Genomic DNA, 17900 nt, shown 5'->3' with positions numbered 1-17900 from the left:
CAACCCAATTTAATCGGATAGTGATGATGAGCCCCTCTGACACAAATACGTGCAGCTGCAAATAGCAATGAGTTTGTTACTATTCCTTTTCCATAGCACAATAAGAATTTTGTGTATGATTGAGTTTAGGACAGTGTTGTTCTAGGTACTAGAAATGTCGTGTAATAAAAGATAATTCTCTGTCCTGGTGGACAGACCTAGATGAGAAAGCTCAAACAGAAATATTTTTTTCAATGTTAGAGAGGAAAGAGAAGATATGGAGACAGATCTTTGAAACCTCAGTTGTGTCCTTTACACCCAGTTCAGCCAGCTGGCAGGCACTAGAGTCTTCTGCAGGTGCTTTGAGATCCTTTGAAGAGAGTCTGTGGAGAAAGGCTAGTGAAAATCCTCACACTGCAGGTTTCAAAGGGAGGGCACAAGTGGAGGGACTGTTATAGTGTGAGCCACCTGATAGCAATCTTAGAAGATATACTTTGGAATGATAGGTACCAGCAACCAGGTCTTGCAAGAGCATATAATTATTGTGTAATAATTTCCCATTTGTCATACAAGGTTACATGCTTTCATAAGGTGTGGAGTTGCTTTTTACCCAGCAACCACATAGCCTGAGGCACCTGATCCCGAGTGAAATTGCTGCACTGTAGAATACAGTGATCTCTGAATAGACAAATGCTTAATTTTTGTTACCACGCAATGATCTTTTTTATTGTCTATGTATCTTAGGTCTCATAAGGCTCATGGAGATGCTAATTTGCCCTTTCATTCTGCAAGTGGACTCAAGCAGTTAGGAGAAAAGTTGTGTGTGTCATAGTTGGATATTTTAGCATTCTGCTGACTGTAACACATGGAAGATGGTAGTTCAAAGTTCCACAAGTAGCAGACCAATGAAGTGGCCTTTGATTGAGCCACAATACTTTTTTCTCCATTCCATTTTTTTCCGGAGAAGACAACAGATGTTACAAATCATCAAGATCTGCATGGGTGACTGAACAGCCAACACTTTAAAAAACAACCTGAAATAAATGCCATGTTCCTCTGAATGTGGTGGACTGAAAAAGTGGTTTTCTAGGCTACATGCAACCTCAATATATGTTTTGTACGGGCCTCTTGTAAAAAGTAATTTCCATTAAGAACTCTACCCTAGTATCAGATTTGGGTGAAGCTGGACAAAATCATAGAATCATAGAATTGTCATCAAAATGCTTTCAAAAAGTTAGCATAAGCCTTGTTTCCCAGCAAAAAAAACAGGAAAAGCAAAAATCTCTAAATTGTATGTGAAGTTTCTTCAGTTTTCTTGACAAACTTGCACCAAATCAAATGTTTCAGCAAAGGAAGAGGATTAAGGAAGGTGTTCGGGAAGAAGGACTTGGTTGCTCACATGGGCAGCTGATTCAGCCTTAGGACATCAGAGAACTCCTAAACCGCTCCTGGTGCCAAAACCAAACCTGTGATCTTCCTGCTCTATTTCTACTCAATGTAGAATCTTCCACTGCTGTTACTGCTTTACTGAACTCCCCTGCCTCATCAGGGCAGCTGCCATTTCTCCACTTTGTGACATTTCAATTTTCTCTTCAAGGCCAGGATACTGAAATTCCGCAGGAGGTAAGAATCTCACATTTCTAAATATGGTTCAGGTTGTTGGCTTGGGGTTTTTTATGGAGAAGAGCTTGACAATATAGCTTAAATCAATCCTAAAACTTCAAATATAAGTAGCAAGGTAAAAGGTCCTTAAATGCTCTTGGAGTTGAAGGAGTTATCATTTTTAGCTGGTAATACTGAAACCTCAAAGTTCATAACACCTGATTCACTGGCATTATGGACTTGCTGACTGAGAATCTTGGGACATACAATTTTGGGCAACAAAGTAGAAATCAACATAAATACATTGGCATGCATCCACTGGTGTACACTAACTGGCTTGCTGTCTCTTTTACTTTACATAGCTTCTGGTTTGCCTAATCAGAACAAATGAAGAACACAGAAATTCTAAAGCCATTATGCTCCTCAGCCTTGAAAGAGTGGAGTAAACATTGGACACTCCGTTTTTTCTAGATCCATCTGGGCTAAAATCCTGATGTCATGGAACACTGTGTGAAAACACTTTGACTTCAATGGACTTTGTTCCTAGAGTCTCATCCTCTCTATTCCTGTCCAATATGGCCCTGCAGGTCACATCTTTGCTAATGCTCTACTCCCACAACTGTGTTTGTCTTGCCTGTTTACATTGTCATTTATTTTCAAAAGGCTACAGCTTTTCTGTGTTTGTAGTAGGCTGTCAGCTGGGCTTTGAACTGGTGCTGCAATAGTTAGCAATGTTATCTTGAAGATCCTTTCCAACATAAAAGGTATATGCAAAAGAGATATTTGCTCCTTTTTTAATATAAAAGGTAAATGCAAAACTCTTATGACACTGAATAACTGTCACTGCAATGTAATTTGGACAAACACCCTAAGGTGAAGCTTTCATCTGAATTAGAGGTGAGTCTGAACTTATTAGGAGCAGGATCACATTTTTGAGAGGTTCATATTTGCATCCATGAGCCTATCTGTGATCTTTAGAGTCTGCACATTTTGGCTGGAGATTTTCCAGGAAAGAGGCATTGCACCTTCCATTGTAAATTTTGCAGGAAAAGTCTTGCTCTTGAGACTTTGGAGGGAAGGTCTGTCCAAATCTCACAAAATTTGTGCTGGATCTTTTTCTGAAGGCAAATGAAAGTGTTGAAAGCTCAGTTGGTTATGTCGGCATGCACTTCCATCATACTTTTGATTAGAATGAGATATAACCTGAGAGTTTGGCCTGTCATAGCCTGTGGTTTCTAGTCTAGCAAGTCACACCTTTGTGCAATGCAGACACATATCCCTAAATGGATAACCACTGTGGTTCAGCAGTGCTGAGTCCCCCTCTGGGCACAAGCTAATGAAGGTGAATCACAGTTTCACACCGACTTGAAATGTGCTAACAAACCTTTCCAGGCAATGGGCTACCTTCTTTGCAATGGCTCCTTCTCGTTCTGTGTATCCAGTGTACCAGAGATGCCAAAGTTCTTTGCATATTTTCATCTGGTGCTGTGCAATCCACTCTGGGAACTCTTTGTCATGCTGAAGCTCACCTGACCTTGCAGAAAAGGTGTCTAATACAAAAAAAGGTAGGCTTTTCAACAATAACAACAAATTCCATTTGGTTACAGGATAATCAGCTAAAAGTATTGTTGATACACAAGACCCATATCAAAAATTATTAACTCCACAAAGAGAGAAACACAGTGAGGAAGCATCATGTCACCTTATCACATCATGAAGTAAGAGACTATATTAAGAGTAAAACCAACTGTTACTCCATTTGTTTTCAGTGAATTTGTGTACGTTTCTGTGTATTTTCTGGTATGTTTAATTATTCCTGTGCGGCTGTCATGGGAAGGAAGTGGTATTCAGTATACTAGGTGTCTGAGACATATAATAAGGATTAAAAATAAATTAATTCCTCCAACTTTGCCAAGCCAGAGACTAAAAAGGTGCAGTTCATTCTGTAATGAATGTTGTATGCTGTATCAAATTAATCTTTCAGAGCCCCCTATCCCTAAGGAAGTCAAGATCATCTGTCATGATACACTTTTCTTTCATTATCTTCAAACACAGAGCAACTAAATATATAAAGGCCTAATGTTGACTCATTAAACAAAAGGATGCTTATTTCCACAGTCACTGTTCTGTGCAAATTGAATGAGTTTTAACATAAAAATAATGTAAGTAGCTCAGTCTTCATCAGACAGGAATATTTTGCAGACATACACAAGTTTGGCAACATTAAAAATCTGGGGCAGAGCAAAAAGCAGAAAAAAATGGTACAGATGACAAAATTAAACAACAAAAGAAGGGGGTCTCAACAGTTCTTGTGAGAACAATCTGGAAATATCTGTCTGTAATAACATCTAGAGCACCAGAAAAATATTTTTTAGTCTGTCTGTTCTGGAAAAGAAAAAAAAAAAAAAGACACAATTACTGCTGAAGAGAAATGTGACATTTCCAAGACAAGGGCAGTACACCAATGATGATTGTATTCGGCTTTTTTCTCCTCAAAACTCAGATTTTATAAAGTCAGCCATAATATTGTCATTAGATGGTCCAAGACAGTTATTCTCTCCTCATTAGCTGATGGCACACTGCAAATTGCTTCAACCCATCAGTCACTTTGGCATGCAGAAGTTGTGACTTCCTTGGAGCCAGTTGCAGTAAAGCAGGAGCACAGAGATAATGAAGACAGCTGCTTCTGATCCATGGATCAGATCCTTGGTCTCCAGCCCCCTGCTTAACACTCCATCCTTCAGAGAGCTCAGCTCTCCCTCCTACATCATGCACATCATGGATTGTGGGGTGGTTTGTGTGTTTATGTGTCTTCTCGCTCACTTGCTGCAACACCGCTACACATCCGAGAGTAAAACAAGCTCCTTCCTTGCTCTGCCTGGTCACTAGGTTTACCCGCCTTAATGATATCTTAGTACCTATAATTTCCAAGATGAAAAATACAAAAATAGCCACTTATTCTCAGATATAGAAGACTTGTTAAGGTGTCTACTGCATTACATGAAATTAACTTGTATCTGGGATGAAATATCCAGGAAAAGGTCCACAGATTTAAACAAAATCCTGTCAAAATGAAGAAGGCTTGAGAAATCATAAGTCCTGACGGAAGTAAAACCTGGCTGTCTGGAAAGCATGAGAGAAAGACATCAGTGTGGGGGTAACTTAGGGAACAGAAAGGGTCTGGGAATTATTCTACATCAAAACTCTAAAACGGAGTAAAAATAAAAAAAACCTATAGATTTAAGGGTGATATTGTTTTCTTATTCTAATAAAGAATCTAGTTCACTATAAGCAAAAAGGGAAAAATTCGGTGTATTTTTAGATTCTTTTATAACCCAAAGACTTGCTCAGGTAAAATTAAAGTCAGTAGTGACAGGCATTTACAGAGCAGCCACATCAGTGGCAGAATATTTTACTACAGCTTTATTATCATGCTTTTAAGAAATAGTATAGAACCATAGAAAGGTTTGTAATGGAGGGGACCTTAAAGACCATCTGGTTCCAACCACCCTGCCATGGCAGCAACTTCTTCCACTGGACCTGGATGTTGAAAGCCCTATCCAAACTGGCCTTGAACTCTTCCAGGGAGGGGGTATCCACAACTTCTCTGGGCAACCTGTCCCAGTGCCTCAACACCTCTGGGTAAAGAATATCTTCCTAATATCTAATATAGATCATCTCTCTTCCACTTTGAAGCCATTACCCCTTGTCTATCACCACATACCCTTGTAAAAAGTAGACACATATAAGCAGAGAATCAGCTTTTGTTTTCACATTGTAAAGCTAAGGAAATTTCTAGAGACCAAATAAAATTCAGATTTTTTTTTGTGAGAGCATCTCAGCATTTTTTATAAAGGTGGCCATTGCCAGGCACAGGGGGTTTTTTTTAATTAATTCCCTTTTGTTTAAGGATTGTGCCACTTTACTTTCCAGGAATACTTTAGCAGCTGATTTTTACTGGCAGAGACATTTTTGAAAGTCAGTGTTGCATATGGCCATATCTGAGGAACCCAAATTAAAAATTTGTACATGCGCCAAGGGGTTATTGTATGCATGTTCAATCAGGGAAAAAGCAGAGTCCCATCAGATTTATCTGACCGGCCCAGTTCTTACCATGCAGCTCCACTGTATGTTGGGATTTTCTCAGCAAACTGCTGCGGATCTCCTGGGACTGCATTTTCTGCCAGGTCAGACTCTTTGGAAATTCCTTGGAGTGTGTATTTTCCAAGGCATAATTACAGGCTATTAGCTGTGCTTGCTATACACCCATGCACACAGACGTGCGTAACTGCGTTATGCAAATGTTGACCGTAACACGAATCACGTACTCTGCTTCATGCCTATTTGCATTTCCTGGTAACTTCAAAAAGTCTAATGTAGAAATGGGCCTCCAATTGACACCCTTGCTGTGGACATACCTCCTGCCTCCAATCCCATCAGAAATTTGGAGGGAGTTTAGATGTTTTTCCAAATGTTGGAGGTTGGCCCTAGTGCTGACTGGGACTCCTCATTTGCTTTCATTATCTGATGGGTGACAAGTCTGAACGGCTCACCGTGTGTAACTAAATTCACCACAGGAGCTCACAAATCCCAGCCTTTTGGAAGTGAAAGCTTCCTTTGGCTGCAGTTCAAGCTTTCCTGTCAGGACATTTCAAACACTCCCATCACAGGAGTTATTGCTCATATGGAAACAGGTATGTTAACACATTCTTGGCAAACTACCAAGCAATGGAGCACAGGGCTCAGTGAAGGTATTGATGGATTTGTGTTCAGGTTTTTTCTTGAAAACCCCTTTTAACAATGGGTCATCAGTAGACACTGAGCACTTTTTATGTCTTGCACATTTCATCTGTTTATACATGGAAGGTTACATTATCGATTGATCACGTGCACAGTAGTGGTGATGAACATGGGGAGCAGTATTTGAAAACAAAGAGCTTTTCAATCCAGCATTCAAATGTTTGATGGGATTTGAAGCCTGAATATTGACACTAGACAAATTTAAAACTGAAAATAATGGACATATTTCTAACAGTGATAGTAATTCAAGAAGAGACAAAGCTTCCTAAGATTGTTGTGGATAGTCCATCATTAGGATCTTTTAATTAAAATAGAAGATATAGAATCATAGAATAATTGGATGGTTTGGGCTGGAAGAGACTTTAAAGATCATCTAGTTCTAACCTCACTGTAGTGGGCAGGGAATCTTCCACTAGACGAGGTTATTCAGAGCCTCATCCAGTCTGGTCTTGAACACTTCCAGGAATGGGGAACCCACAATCTCTCCAGGCAGCCTGTTCCAGTCCCTTACCATCCTCACAGTAAAACATTTCTTCCTAATATCTAGTCTAAACCTGCCCTTCTTCAGCTTAAGGACACTGCCCCTTGTCTATCACTGCAAGCCCTTGTGAAAAGTCCCCCTTCAGTTTTGTAAACCTCCTTTGACACAGCTTATTAATTTTTACCTGCTGTATTTGGAGGACTGCTGCAGATACATGGGCTGCTCCAAGAACATTACAAAAAAAGCTGACCTAGCAGTAGCTCTGAATTTCTTCTATTTCAGGGAATACTGCTGGGAACTTTTAAGTGATTTGCAAATAATGGTAAAGCAGATTTAAAACAGTTGTGAACAGCTCTATTTTCACAACTGGACCTCAATCAGAAATTAGTCTAGAGAAATCCTGTGGTGTGTAAAGGATCTGTTCAGGTGATTGCAGATGGACTCTTGTGCTCTTAAAAACTAGAATTTACAAATTTGTCACAGCATGAAGCCTAGAATTTTTTTATTATTTTGTTCCTTTTTTTTTCATGTTTTTGACCATAACATGTTGGTTCTGGTGAAGAATAAAAACATGTAACTTGTGAATGTAAGGATCTGGAGGTGTTTGTCAGCTTTCACAACTGGGAAAGTTTATTCACTATATTTAGGTACATATTCTTTGTTTCTACACGAGTGACTGCACAACATGAAAGTGTTCAAGTGAAGAAAGTTCTTCACTTCTGGCAGTCCTAAAATTATCTATAATGATCTTTTGGTGTTTTAAACCTTGTTTTCTCCCTTATGTGGTTAATCCCCTATTTCTGCATTAAAATTTTGGCACCTTTTGGTTGAGATAGTCCTGTTTAAATGAGATGATATGCTATTACTGCATGGATGGAGTAGTAAATGATAATAGAACAGTGTAGTCCATATCAAGGCATGTTAAATGCACTAAAAGATCATCATCAAACACAAACTCAAATAGTAAATGAGACCAGTAGTAAGTGGAGCCACCTCATGTGTGTAGCAACACTGAAAGAGGTGCTGTGTAAACAGAGAACAAAGGGGTCTGTCCCCACCCTTAAAAAAATTTATTGTTTCAAAGAAATATGTTAAAAGCAAATGTCGAAACAGCATTTTCCTCATTCATTTAAGTGTTTTGAATGTACCAGAAGTCAGACAGAACCACAGAACTATGCATGAAATACTCGAGGGACCAGTTTGTTTCAGGAACCATCACCGTCTGTCAGGACTATCTACTTCTAGCTAATTGACATTAAAAAATGATGCAGAACAGATGACTGAAATGGTTGTAAAATATCAAAATTACTACCTAAGGTGTTTTTTATGTTTTTATTTCAAAGGATGCCATTTCTGTGTGGGGACTACTGAAGTCCTCTTTGAAGCCTGCCCCAGGCTTGTGACAACAGGGGTGATTTTGTTGTAGCTGAGCATTGAAACATATTTGAGTTTTTAAAGAATATTGTCTTGCTGGTTCAGGAGGAGTGACAGGAGGAAGAAGCACAGGAAGGTCTGGGCTTGCCTCCTCTATCTCCAGGGAGTTTCAGCCAGTAGGTGGGCTGAGTGATGGACTGCAAAGAAAGCCTTGGGATATTTGGATCCTCCTTGGATGGCCCCAGGTGATTAGATCCTGGTGAATCTTGGGGAGTTGCATCCAAGCTTGCAGGAGAGAGGGAGGCAGCTGTTTCATCTGGCAGCCACCTGTAGAAACCACATAACTGCTGCAGGTTTGACATTAACACTGAAATAAGATGATTTTCCCCTTGTCGGAGTTCAGAGTGTTCTTCAGGTTCCTGTGGTAAACGTGTGCTATGCTGACATCAGTGCCAGGTAAGAGATGCCATGTATAATTTTAGAAGATAATTCAGAATTCATTGCGAAATGTAGGCATTTATAAAAGCAATGGTCAGGAGAAGGAAGAGACTTGTACCATCAAGCTCTTTCCTCAGAAACAGGAATCTGCCCAAACACCACAACAGGGATGAGTCTGGCAAGCTGCTCTCGCTGCAGGGAGAGCAATCCTGAGGGCTGCAGCGCACTGTGATGGGACCTGGGGGTTGCTGCTTCATGGACTGGGCACCAGCTGCTCCAAGTCCTTCCCATCCCTCAGCTGTCTCACACCCTGCAAGGCTTTGCCATCTCCAAAGCCCTCAGGACCATGGATGGGACTGCATAGGATGGCTTGTGAATCTGTCCCCCCAAAACATACCTTGCTGTAGAGTTACAGAATTTATTTTAAAATTAAAATTAAATCTGTGGATTAGTTTCAGCTGAGCAAGAAAACAAAGAGATTTAGAGGTGATTGAAACATTTGGATTTTTCAGTTTAAAACAAATGAAAATTAGAAAATTGGAAAAAAATGTAAAACTAAGAACATGAAATAAAATGTAAGTAAAATATTAGTAAAACGAAGTAAAAGGTTTTGTTTCAAGTAGAACAAGATGTCTTAGTCTTACAACACCCCTCCTCCCAGTGATACTTAGTTATTTGATTTTATTAAGCAATTACACAGGCAAATACATTTGGGGTTGATGTGAGACAACTGTGCAAAACATTAAAGTTCAGCCTTTGAATTAAAAAGAATTAAAAAGTCCACAGTCTGCACAATTCTGGGTGCAACTAACTGTTCTGTAACACAGTTATCTGGAAGGACATAGGGCCAGACAAGAATCCTGCCCCTAAATTATTGTATGCATTTTTGGTAACCACCCAGCTCTTAACAAAATGACTGAGTTTCCTCTGTGCTGCGTCAAATCCTGTTGTATAATGTTACTTACCCTGATATGTATCAGTCGCAATTACTGCCTGCTTTCAGGTAGATGTTACTATGTCACTTGGAACAAAAACAAAGAAAACAAAATCCTCTTCCTCTTCGAGTGAAGATTGCATCTTCTCAGCATGGGAAATGAGTCTATCATATGCTTCAGGACATTCATCTTTTTTATTTAGGGAGGTATCCTAGGTATGGTTTGCCACATTCAGAGAGGCAGTTTTAAATCTATGAACTCTTTCTATGCTTGCTACTGATATTAAAGAGACCAGACCAATGTCTGTTGCTGAAAACAATTGCTTTTCAGATGAAAATACTACAATGAAGCTACTAATGGATGCTAAAAGTGAGAAGTTGACCTGCTAGTTACTCAACTGAGACTAATATTACCAGCCAATGGAAAAAACACCTGTATTGTTGTGTGTTTTCTTTTCACATTTTATGCAGCTTGGAGGAATACAGCAGTTGTGTATTTTACTCTCTTGAAATGCAACATGTGGTTGGGTTCATAAAAAACTGGATTTTTTTGTCAGAGATGAGACATCTCTGGGTCAGGTAACCCAACACTGTGGCAGTCCCTGCATATCTCACAAAGCTTTCCTTGCCAGCTCCCAAGCACTGTGCTCCTTCTCGTCTGTCCTTCCACTTGTATATCCAATTATTTATGTCTTCAATGGCCCTCTTTAGAAGGATCTGTACTATGATTTTTCACTGATAAGCTGCGTGACTCTGCCTGTAGACTCTGAGCCATGGGATCCCTTTAGATCCCCAGAGTCATCTGGGAAGCTGTGATGGACCAAATCATCTGCTCTGTAAATCAGATTTTGGCCCTGCAGGCCAGCGAAAACCCTCCTGAAAATCAGGATGTGTATTTACCTGTCAAAGTGTAGGTACACGGATTTTTGAAACAACTGCCTTCTGTTCCTTACTGAGACTCCACTCCTGGACTTTAAGTATGTGTTAATATTTTCCTTCTTATATGCAAGGTAAAAATAAGTACTTTTTTGTTGTTACCCCTAAGAAATTTTTTACCTCAAATCTTCATAGAGGCTTAGGGAAAAGACTCCTTTCTCTGCCAAAAAAGTCTTGGATCAGTTTCTATGAAAGAGTTAAGGTCACTTTCCCTATGTTGTTCATTAGCTTTGTATTTGTCACAGCCATAAATTGTGAAAACCACTGCTTAAAATACTTCCATGATTCCTCTGTGTTGCCCACAAGCTCTGTTGCATATGTAATAACACACCACTCAGTACAGAAGAGTAATTCAGACTGTGGTTTTAAGCTGTCCATCCTTACTGGCAGCACTGCATGTGGGGCAGCCGCTGCAATTGTGTTCTTCCAAGGCAATATCTGTTCATCTTGAATTTCCACCCTTTTCCTTTTAAAAGGACACATTACAGTGATCCGTTTTTTCATGAGCTCTTTTTACTGCATGACTGTTTCATAGGCACAGAAAATTGCTGCAATCCAGCACGTGAAATTTATTTTGAAGAGCCATCTGTAAATTGAGAACTATTAGAACACAGCTGAACTGGAGCCTGTTTAAGAACAGAGTCTCTGCCTATTCAGAGACAACCTATTAATTGTTTGTACAGTGTCTTGCACACTGAAAAAGTCCTGCTGGAAACACCTCTAGCACTAAAATCCTGCCTACTACAATATGCTGGCATGGATCCCCTGTTATTAAACTCTTTTCTGTTCTAAGAGAGGGGGTGGTTGCATCCAGGCTGCCTGTTGGAAGTAGGCAGTGGGCTGTTCTAAATCTAGGAATGTTTTACTTGTCACAGGCCAGAAATGTGCCACAAGCTGTTCAATAATCAAATGGTAGAGATGATGGACTTCTGGTGTCCAGCAACACTCCGTGGGACTGTTTATTTTACTGGCATAGACACAGGCTCTTCATCTGTTACCACTAGGAGTTAATATAAATGCTAAATGCTAACAGACAAACCACTGGCACCCTTACTTGCCTTGCAATATATTTTACTCCATGAACCTTTAACTAGGTTTGCCAATCAGCAAGATTAACTAACTCACAACCCAGATTATTCATGGGTTTTATTGACAGACTACCCAGTAGAAAGTAGGGTCAGAACATAATAAGCCCAAATCAGGTTTTTCTTCTCCCAATAGCACACTTCATAGAATCCTAGGATGGTTTGGGTTGGGAGGAACCATAACGATCATCTACTTCCTACCCCACTGCCATGGGCAGGGACATCTTCACTAGACCAGGTCGTTCAAAACCCCATCCAGCCTCACCTTGAACACTTCCAAGGATTCCACAATTCACCCACATGGCTGCAAAATCACACTATTTCTTGTTTGCTTGCTTCATGTTGCCATTTTGGATGGGCCATCTGCGCCATGTGGACAGGACATGTGCAAGCCATCAGCTTGCTTTGGAGGCTGGTGATCAGACCATGCCTTGGAGAGGTGGGAGAAGAAGGCCTGAAGCCCCCCAAGTTGAAGCGGGTCTTGGACCCTCCATTCCTAGGAGTGTACTTTAACCATCAGACTACCATATGAAAAGTGGATGGAGTCTCTTCTTCAGGACATTTTGTTATTGTTTTGGGGTTTGTTTTTTTGTTTTGTTTTTTTTAATTGGGTTTTTTTCTTCACTACTCTCAGAAGAGGCATCAATGCTCTAGAACTTTTGCTGCTTTTTTTTTTGGCCTGGATTAAGGCGTCCTCCTCCCCTCACTGGAACCATTTCCTACCCAGGATCTCAAGAAAACTCTTGGCTTAGCTCCATTCAGGAGCCCTGAATTGCCCTCAGGAGGTGTCTGATCTCGTTCTTGCTTGTGTTGGGAAGTCTGGGTGTCTGAGCTATTTTACTAGAGCCAATGTCTACTTAGACATCAGGGCAGATAAGTCAGGCAGCTGAAGACGGATGGTGTAACTCAGAACCCACTTCAGACTTTACTTTCCACCTATACAGGTTTTTGTTATGCCTGTATTAGAGCACCAGTGGTTTAAAGTGACAGACTTTGCCCTGAAGGATTTACTCTGTCCTGGATTTAGATGGATATGAGTGAACATGGCTGTGGGCAAACCCTGATCCCACCTCTAAATCATGCTGGTTTCCATGACTTCATACAGGCCATCAGTAAACATGCCCTCAGACTTGCAGCCCCCAAACTAACTGACCTGTCAGGCAGTCACTGGGGCCTGCAAATTAAATGTAAAGACAGTCCTAAAAATAAGGATCATAAATGTTTCAGGTTAATTTATTCTGTAAAGCTAGATTAATAAAAAGCGGCTCCTCTGTTAAAACATCATCTGCTATAGAGCAGCCCACAAAGAATTACAGCAGGCGATTTTTATCTCTTTCCCACTCCTTCTCATTCCACCAAAAAGAAGGATTCATGTAGGAAAGTGCTGACACATCCTTAATCAAAGCTGTGTGAATTGCTCACATCAGTGTAATTTTATTATTCTGTTGCTGAGATACTTTAATAATAATAATAATGGTGATGATGATGCAAAATCTTATTAAGTCATTGAAGGATAATGCTTTGTTTTTCTACATTTATTTTTTAATTTATTGAGGAAGCCTGTTAACACTACAAGAACAGACAGTATATATATTCTATAAATGGGCAGGGAAATTCATGACAAAATGTATTCCCGTGGTTGGTACATTAAACACCCTGTGATTCCAAAAAGGATCCAAATGCTATGACCACCTTGGAAAACATAAAACAGAGAGAAGGAAGGGAGTGTGTTACAGGAACATCACTGACTGTTGGGATATGGTGATAGATCAAAATCTATCCTGCCCTGTGGAGCCAGGTTTGGGAGGGTTCTTTTGTATGCTGTTCTCTGGCAGGGCTCAAATTTGGCAATTATTTGTTTAAATAAACAAATACAGAAAAATACCACCATTCAGGAATGGGACATCATGTAACTTTGGCTTCAAATGCATCGCCCAAAGCAGTTTTGGAGCAGTTGACTCCTAAGGCCTCTTCTTCCCTGTTTTTGTTGTGATAAAACAGCAGTGCTCCTGCTCATGGCCTGTGCAAGATTATGATGTTTAATCTGTTTGTTCACATCGTAAATTGACTTTTTCCTGCATATAAAAGAGCTGTCTGCAACTATTTTTATCTCATTGACAGCCAGCCTCATAATTACTTTCTAAAACTGCTACCCAAAGGCGGCCTCTTTTACCATGTCACAATTCAGATATTAAAAAAATCCCATTTAAGTCCCAAATGCAATAATCACAATGTGATATTGCAGAGGTTGACCCTTGTTCTCTAGATATTCTCTTGACATGAGCTAGTGGGGGATTAGTGAACATTAATGAACAAACTTCAAAACCATGTGTGTCAGGTTTAAGTGACTGTTGCCTTATTGGGAATTTCATCTTTAAAGTGCTTTGTGATCCCATACACAGGGAGTCATGGGGAGAAACTCTGTAGAAATAAATCATCTCTGATGAGGAAGCAATTTGAATTGGGTCAGAGGAAGAAGCAAAGATGGCTGGACAGCAAATACTACGAGGAGGACAAGCATAGAGAGAGAAATAATCCTAATGGCATAACCAAGTATTTTTCAACTGAAATGGAAACTCTTTGGAAAGACAGAAGATGATTAGAGAAGTTTGGATAATACTTAACTTTCTATCTGCAAGCAAAGGCTCAAAGAAAATGAAGTAAATGAAAACAGACTAGGGTATCCTTGCTACATTTAAATGCTTTCAGATAATTCAAGTGGAGGACTATAGGTATGAAATTGCACTATAAAAATTTTAAGTGTATAGAATTCAAATGCCAAAATTGGAACTCAGAGAAAAAAGAGTTTTTAGCATTTGACTGACAAAGGAAAATTTAATTGTAGAACAGATTGTGACTTTAATCTAATGCTGAAGAACTGTCTGGGAGGAAGCTTCAGTGGAACTCTTTGCGAGAAACCAAGATACACAGAAGTCATAATAAAACTTTGACAGAGACTAATGAAAGACTCAGAATTAACCCAACAAGGCTGTTTTGAATTTGCCAACCAAATGAAATCTGAGTCCACTATGACTTTTATAGTGAGCAGATGGTGATTTGGTAGCCTGAACCTGATGGAGAATGCAATATATCTCTAAAAAGTTCAGAGGCAGGAAAATGTGTGAATTGGGCTCAGGGCAGACTATCCCCAGGCATTCCTCATAGACTTCACTGCAGCAGAGCACTCCAGGGGTGTCTACCTAAGGCAGTCCATTCATTAACTAAATTTACACTTGGCACCGGTACATGAGCAGTGGCATTGCTGAAAAGACTGGCATTAAAACAGGGGGTGTTGTGGTGAAAAGTAAGTGTTTATCTTCGTTGCAGTATATATTTGCATATCATGTGTAGGAAAAATAATAAGCTCCAAATTGCAACACTTTTAACCATGGTGTGAAAACAAGTACTGGGTTAGAAGTATGTCAAACACTTAGTTTTCCAAAGAAGGTGTGTTGTTGAAAGAAGCAGGGACTAAAATCCTTTAGGACATGCCTAAAGACATATTTCAGGGGATGGAGAAGCTCCCTAGATGGTACAGGTGTCAGGGAATTTACCATAAACCTGGTTTCTTTTAAAGCTAAAAGAGGACACATAGATAGATAGATAGATAGATAGATGATTGATAGATAGATGATAGATCAATCTGTTAAACAGTAGAAAGAGTAAAAGAACATAAATGGTAGAAATGAAAGCTAAAATCCTCTCCTTGTGTACAGACACGTAAGACAGGAACATTTGCTATTGCCCACAAAGAAATGTGTTTATTTGTATGATAACAATTTTTTACACAGTAACAAGGTATTTTGCTGGGTGGATATTCTAGCAGACAGAGTTGGAAGAAAAGAGCACATATTTATGCTTTTGGAAGACAATTTGTTTTGAGAACACTGTTTACATACTGAAATATTTCACCAGTAACCAAGACATAATTTTCCCTGTATATGGAGGGTAAACATTTATTGAGATGACATTTTGATTAGGGGCAGAGGAGTGAGAGTTCACAGACAAAGGGTCTAGGCAAGGAAGAAATTCTGGAGCTGAGTAAGCTAACAAAAAAAAAGAGTACTACACAGTAGGAATACCACTTCCTTGGGAGAAATTGAGGGGTAGGTTACAGGGTTACAGCCAACCAGACTACTGCCAACAGGGCTGTCCCAGTGAAGAAGGGGTGGAAAGGCTGTACAGAGCTTTACACCTATCTAAAGATGCACCTACTCTCCTCAAACCATCAGTCTGATGTGGCACTGGCCACAGGAGAAATTTCCACATGTAGAATTTTGGCCTACCTGTAACAGATAAATAAAAACATTCAAACCAAAAGATCCTCTTTAGGTCAGCAGCACCATGCATAATAGGTGTGTAACAGAACAAGAACTGGCTCTGCACCAGATAATCTCCCTCCTCCTACCCCCATGCTGGGTAGGTGTCTTGCCTCTGACCCCCTTCTCCCACTCAATTTGTTCTTGTTCCTCTTAGCCTCTCCTCCTGTGCTGCTCCACATCTAATTTTGTGCCAGATATCTCTGGGTGCAAATCCTCCAGGATTTATTTTTGAGGTACAATATCTCTGAGGTATATGGTTAACTGCATAAGAGATTAAACTGCACTGGGGATTAAAAAGGATACAGCCCTGAGTTACTTTATTGCCATAACGACCCTGAAAGTCAAGAATTTGGGGGACCTCCAAACAAGAATTTCACGCCCTTGTCAGATCAGTATAGTCAAAACTGGAGGCCACTGGCTGACAAAAAAAGTAATGAGCTTTCAAAGCTTCCATAAATTTGAGACTGACTTTGAAATTATTAATCCTGGAGACAGAAAAGGATTAGAACACTTCCTTTTCTCCACCTGAAGATTTCTTTTTCCTTTTCTATTTTCTTTTTTTTTTTCCCCTTTTCCCCCCTTTTTTTGTCTTTCTAGTCTTTCCTTGTTTCTTAATTTATTCCTTTGTTTCCTTTGTTTTCTTTGCCTTCTTTCCAAAGCCTAGGCTGAATTTTGAATACTAACCCAAGGGTTTTTTTTTTTTTTATTTTCTGAATACTGTCTCCAGAATATTTGCTGACTAGTCTCTAGAACATTTTGCTGACTATGGTTGGAGTTAGGCACTATGTGTGTCAACATTATTTTAAAAGGACCTTGTCTGCTTTCAGGAGAAGTGTAGGCTGGAATTGCTGTATCTATAGTTTGGGCAGAGGGCCTATAGTAAATATGTAGGTGATTAGCATACAGTGGCCAGGATAAATATGCTCAGGCATCTGAGAAATGTGTTGGAATCATATTATGCCATCTAAACACACCATAAGAGATCCTGGCAAAATGACTCCTTATCCATTCTGTCTCGTGGTTACACTGTGCAGGTCACAGTTGTCCAGAACTCAGTGCCTTTTCTGACTATTTGAGCATCCTATTTTTATCTGTTTCCTCCTGGAAGAAGTTCCTTTTTACTTTCTCATGGTTCTCCTCAAAGTTTACTGTCAAAATTTTGCCTATTGTTTCTACTGTCTTTTCACAAATCCTGTTACATGGAACAAAGTATATTTTTAGGCAGAAAAAAAAGAGGCAATAATATCTGCAGAGAATATCTTGAAATTAGACAAATGTCCTTTTGCCCCAGGGTCTTCTCAATGCACTGCACTTTGCTTGTCACTATGTCCTTGTCTCTACACCAGCCTAAATCTCTGGGACTCCTACTTGCCATTGCCCTGGGTTTCCCCAGCTTTTTACTTGCAGTATTTATATAACCCCATTATTATATATAATTATATCTTATTAATGATCAGTCTGCTAAGTGTTAACATTTACCATCACAAGAGGAAGGAGCTCTTAAAAATCTACCTTTCATCTAGCTAAAATTAACCTGACATATATGTATTACATCTCAGAAAAAGCTGACTCCATTAAAGTTGTCTTACGCAACTCCATCATGCAATCTGCATGACACTTCATGACTGTACAAATATTACCTTGAGCTGACAATGTTAGGGAGACATTTTGTTCCAGGACAAATCCGGGTTACACTGGGAATAGGGAAAGATGTATCCACTCTCTTCAATTTGCCATGATATCATAACTTTACAGGCTCTGTTGACTGAACACTCCTCTTACTTGCACAATCAAAATCCTGTGAGTTCATTGTGATTTATTATGCATCTTTTACTTTCCCTCCCGTTTCTTCTCCACTTAAACAGGCAGTGCCTGTCAAGGGCCTGATACAAACGGCCCTTGAATGATGTGGAAAATTTGGGGCCTCAGGCATGAGGGGGAAACAAACA

The 17900-nt window shown here is 39.7% G+C and overlaps 1 long non-coding RNA gene across 3 annotated transcripts in view; it reads left to right on the top strand.

Annotated features, from left to right (window-relative positions):
- Positions 1 to 531: 531 nt before the first annotated feature.
- LOC116455391 overlaps positions 532 to 17900 on the top strand; it is a 151571-nt gene continuing 134202 nt past the window's right edge. For all 3 annotated transcript variants that reach the window (XR_004244374.1, XR_004244375.1, XR_004244377.1), the window contains exon 1: positions 532 to 1602. This is a non-coding gene — a long non-coding RNA (uncharacterized LOC116455391). The remainder of the gene's footprint in view (positions 1603 to 17900) is intronic.

Source organism: Corvus moneduloides, chromosome 1 (assembly GCF_009650955.1).
Source record: "Corvus moneduloides isolate bCorMon1 chromosome 1, bCorMon1.pri, whole genome shotgun sequence".
NCBI lineage: Eukaryota > Metazoa > Chordata > Aves > Passeriformes > Corvidae > Corvus > Corvus moneduloides.
Note: the sequence above shows the minus strand (reverse complement) of the source record. Positions and strands in the feature narration are given on the sequence as shown.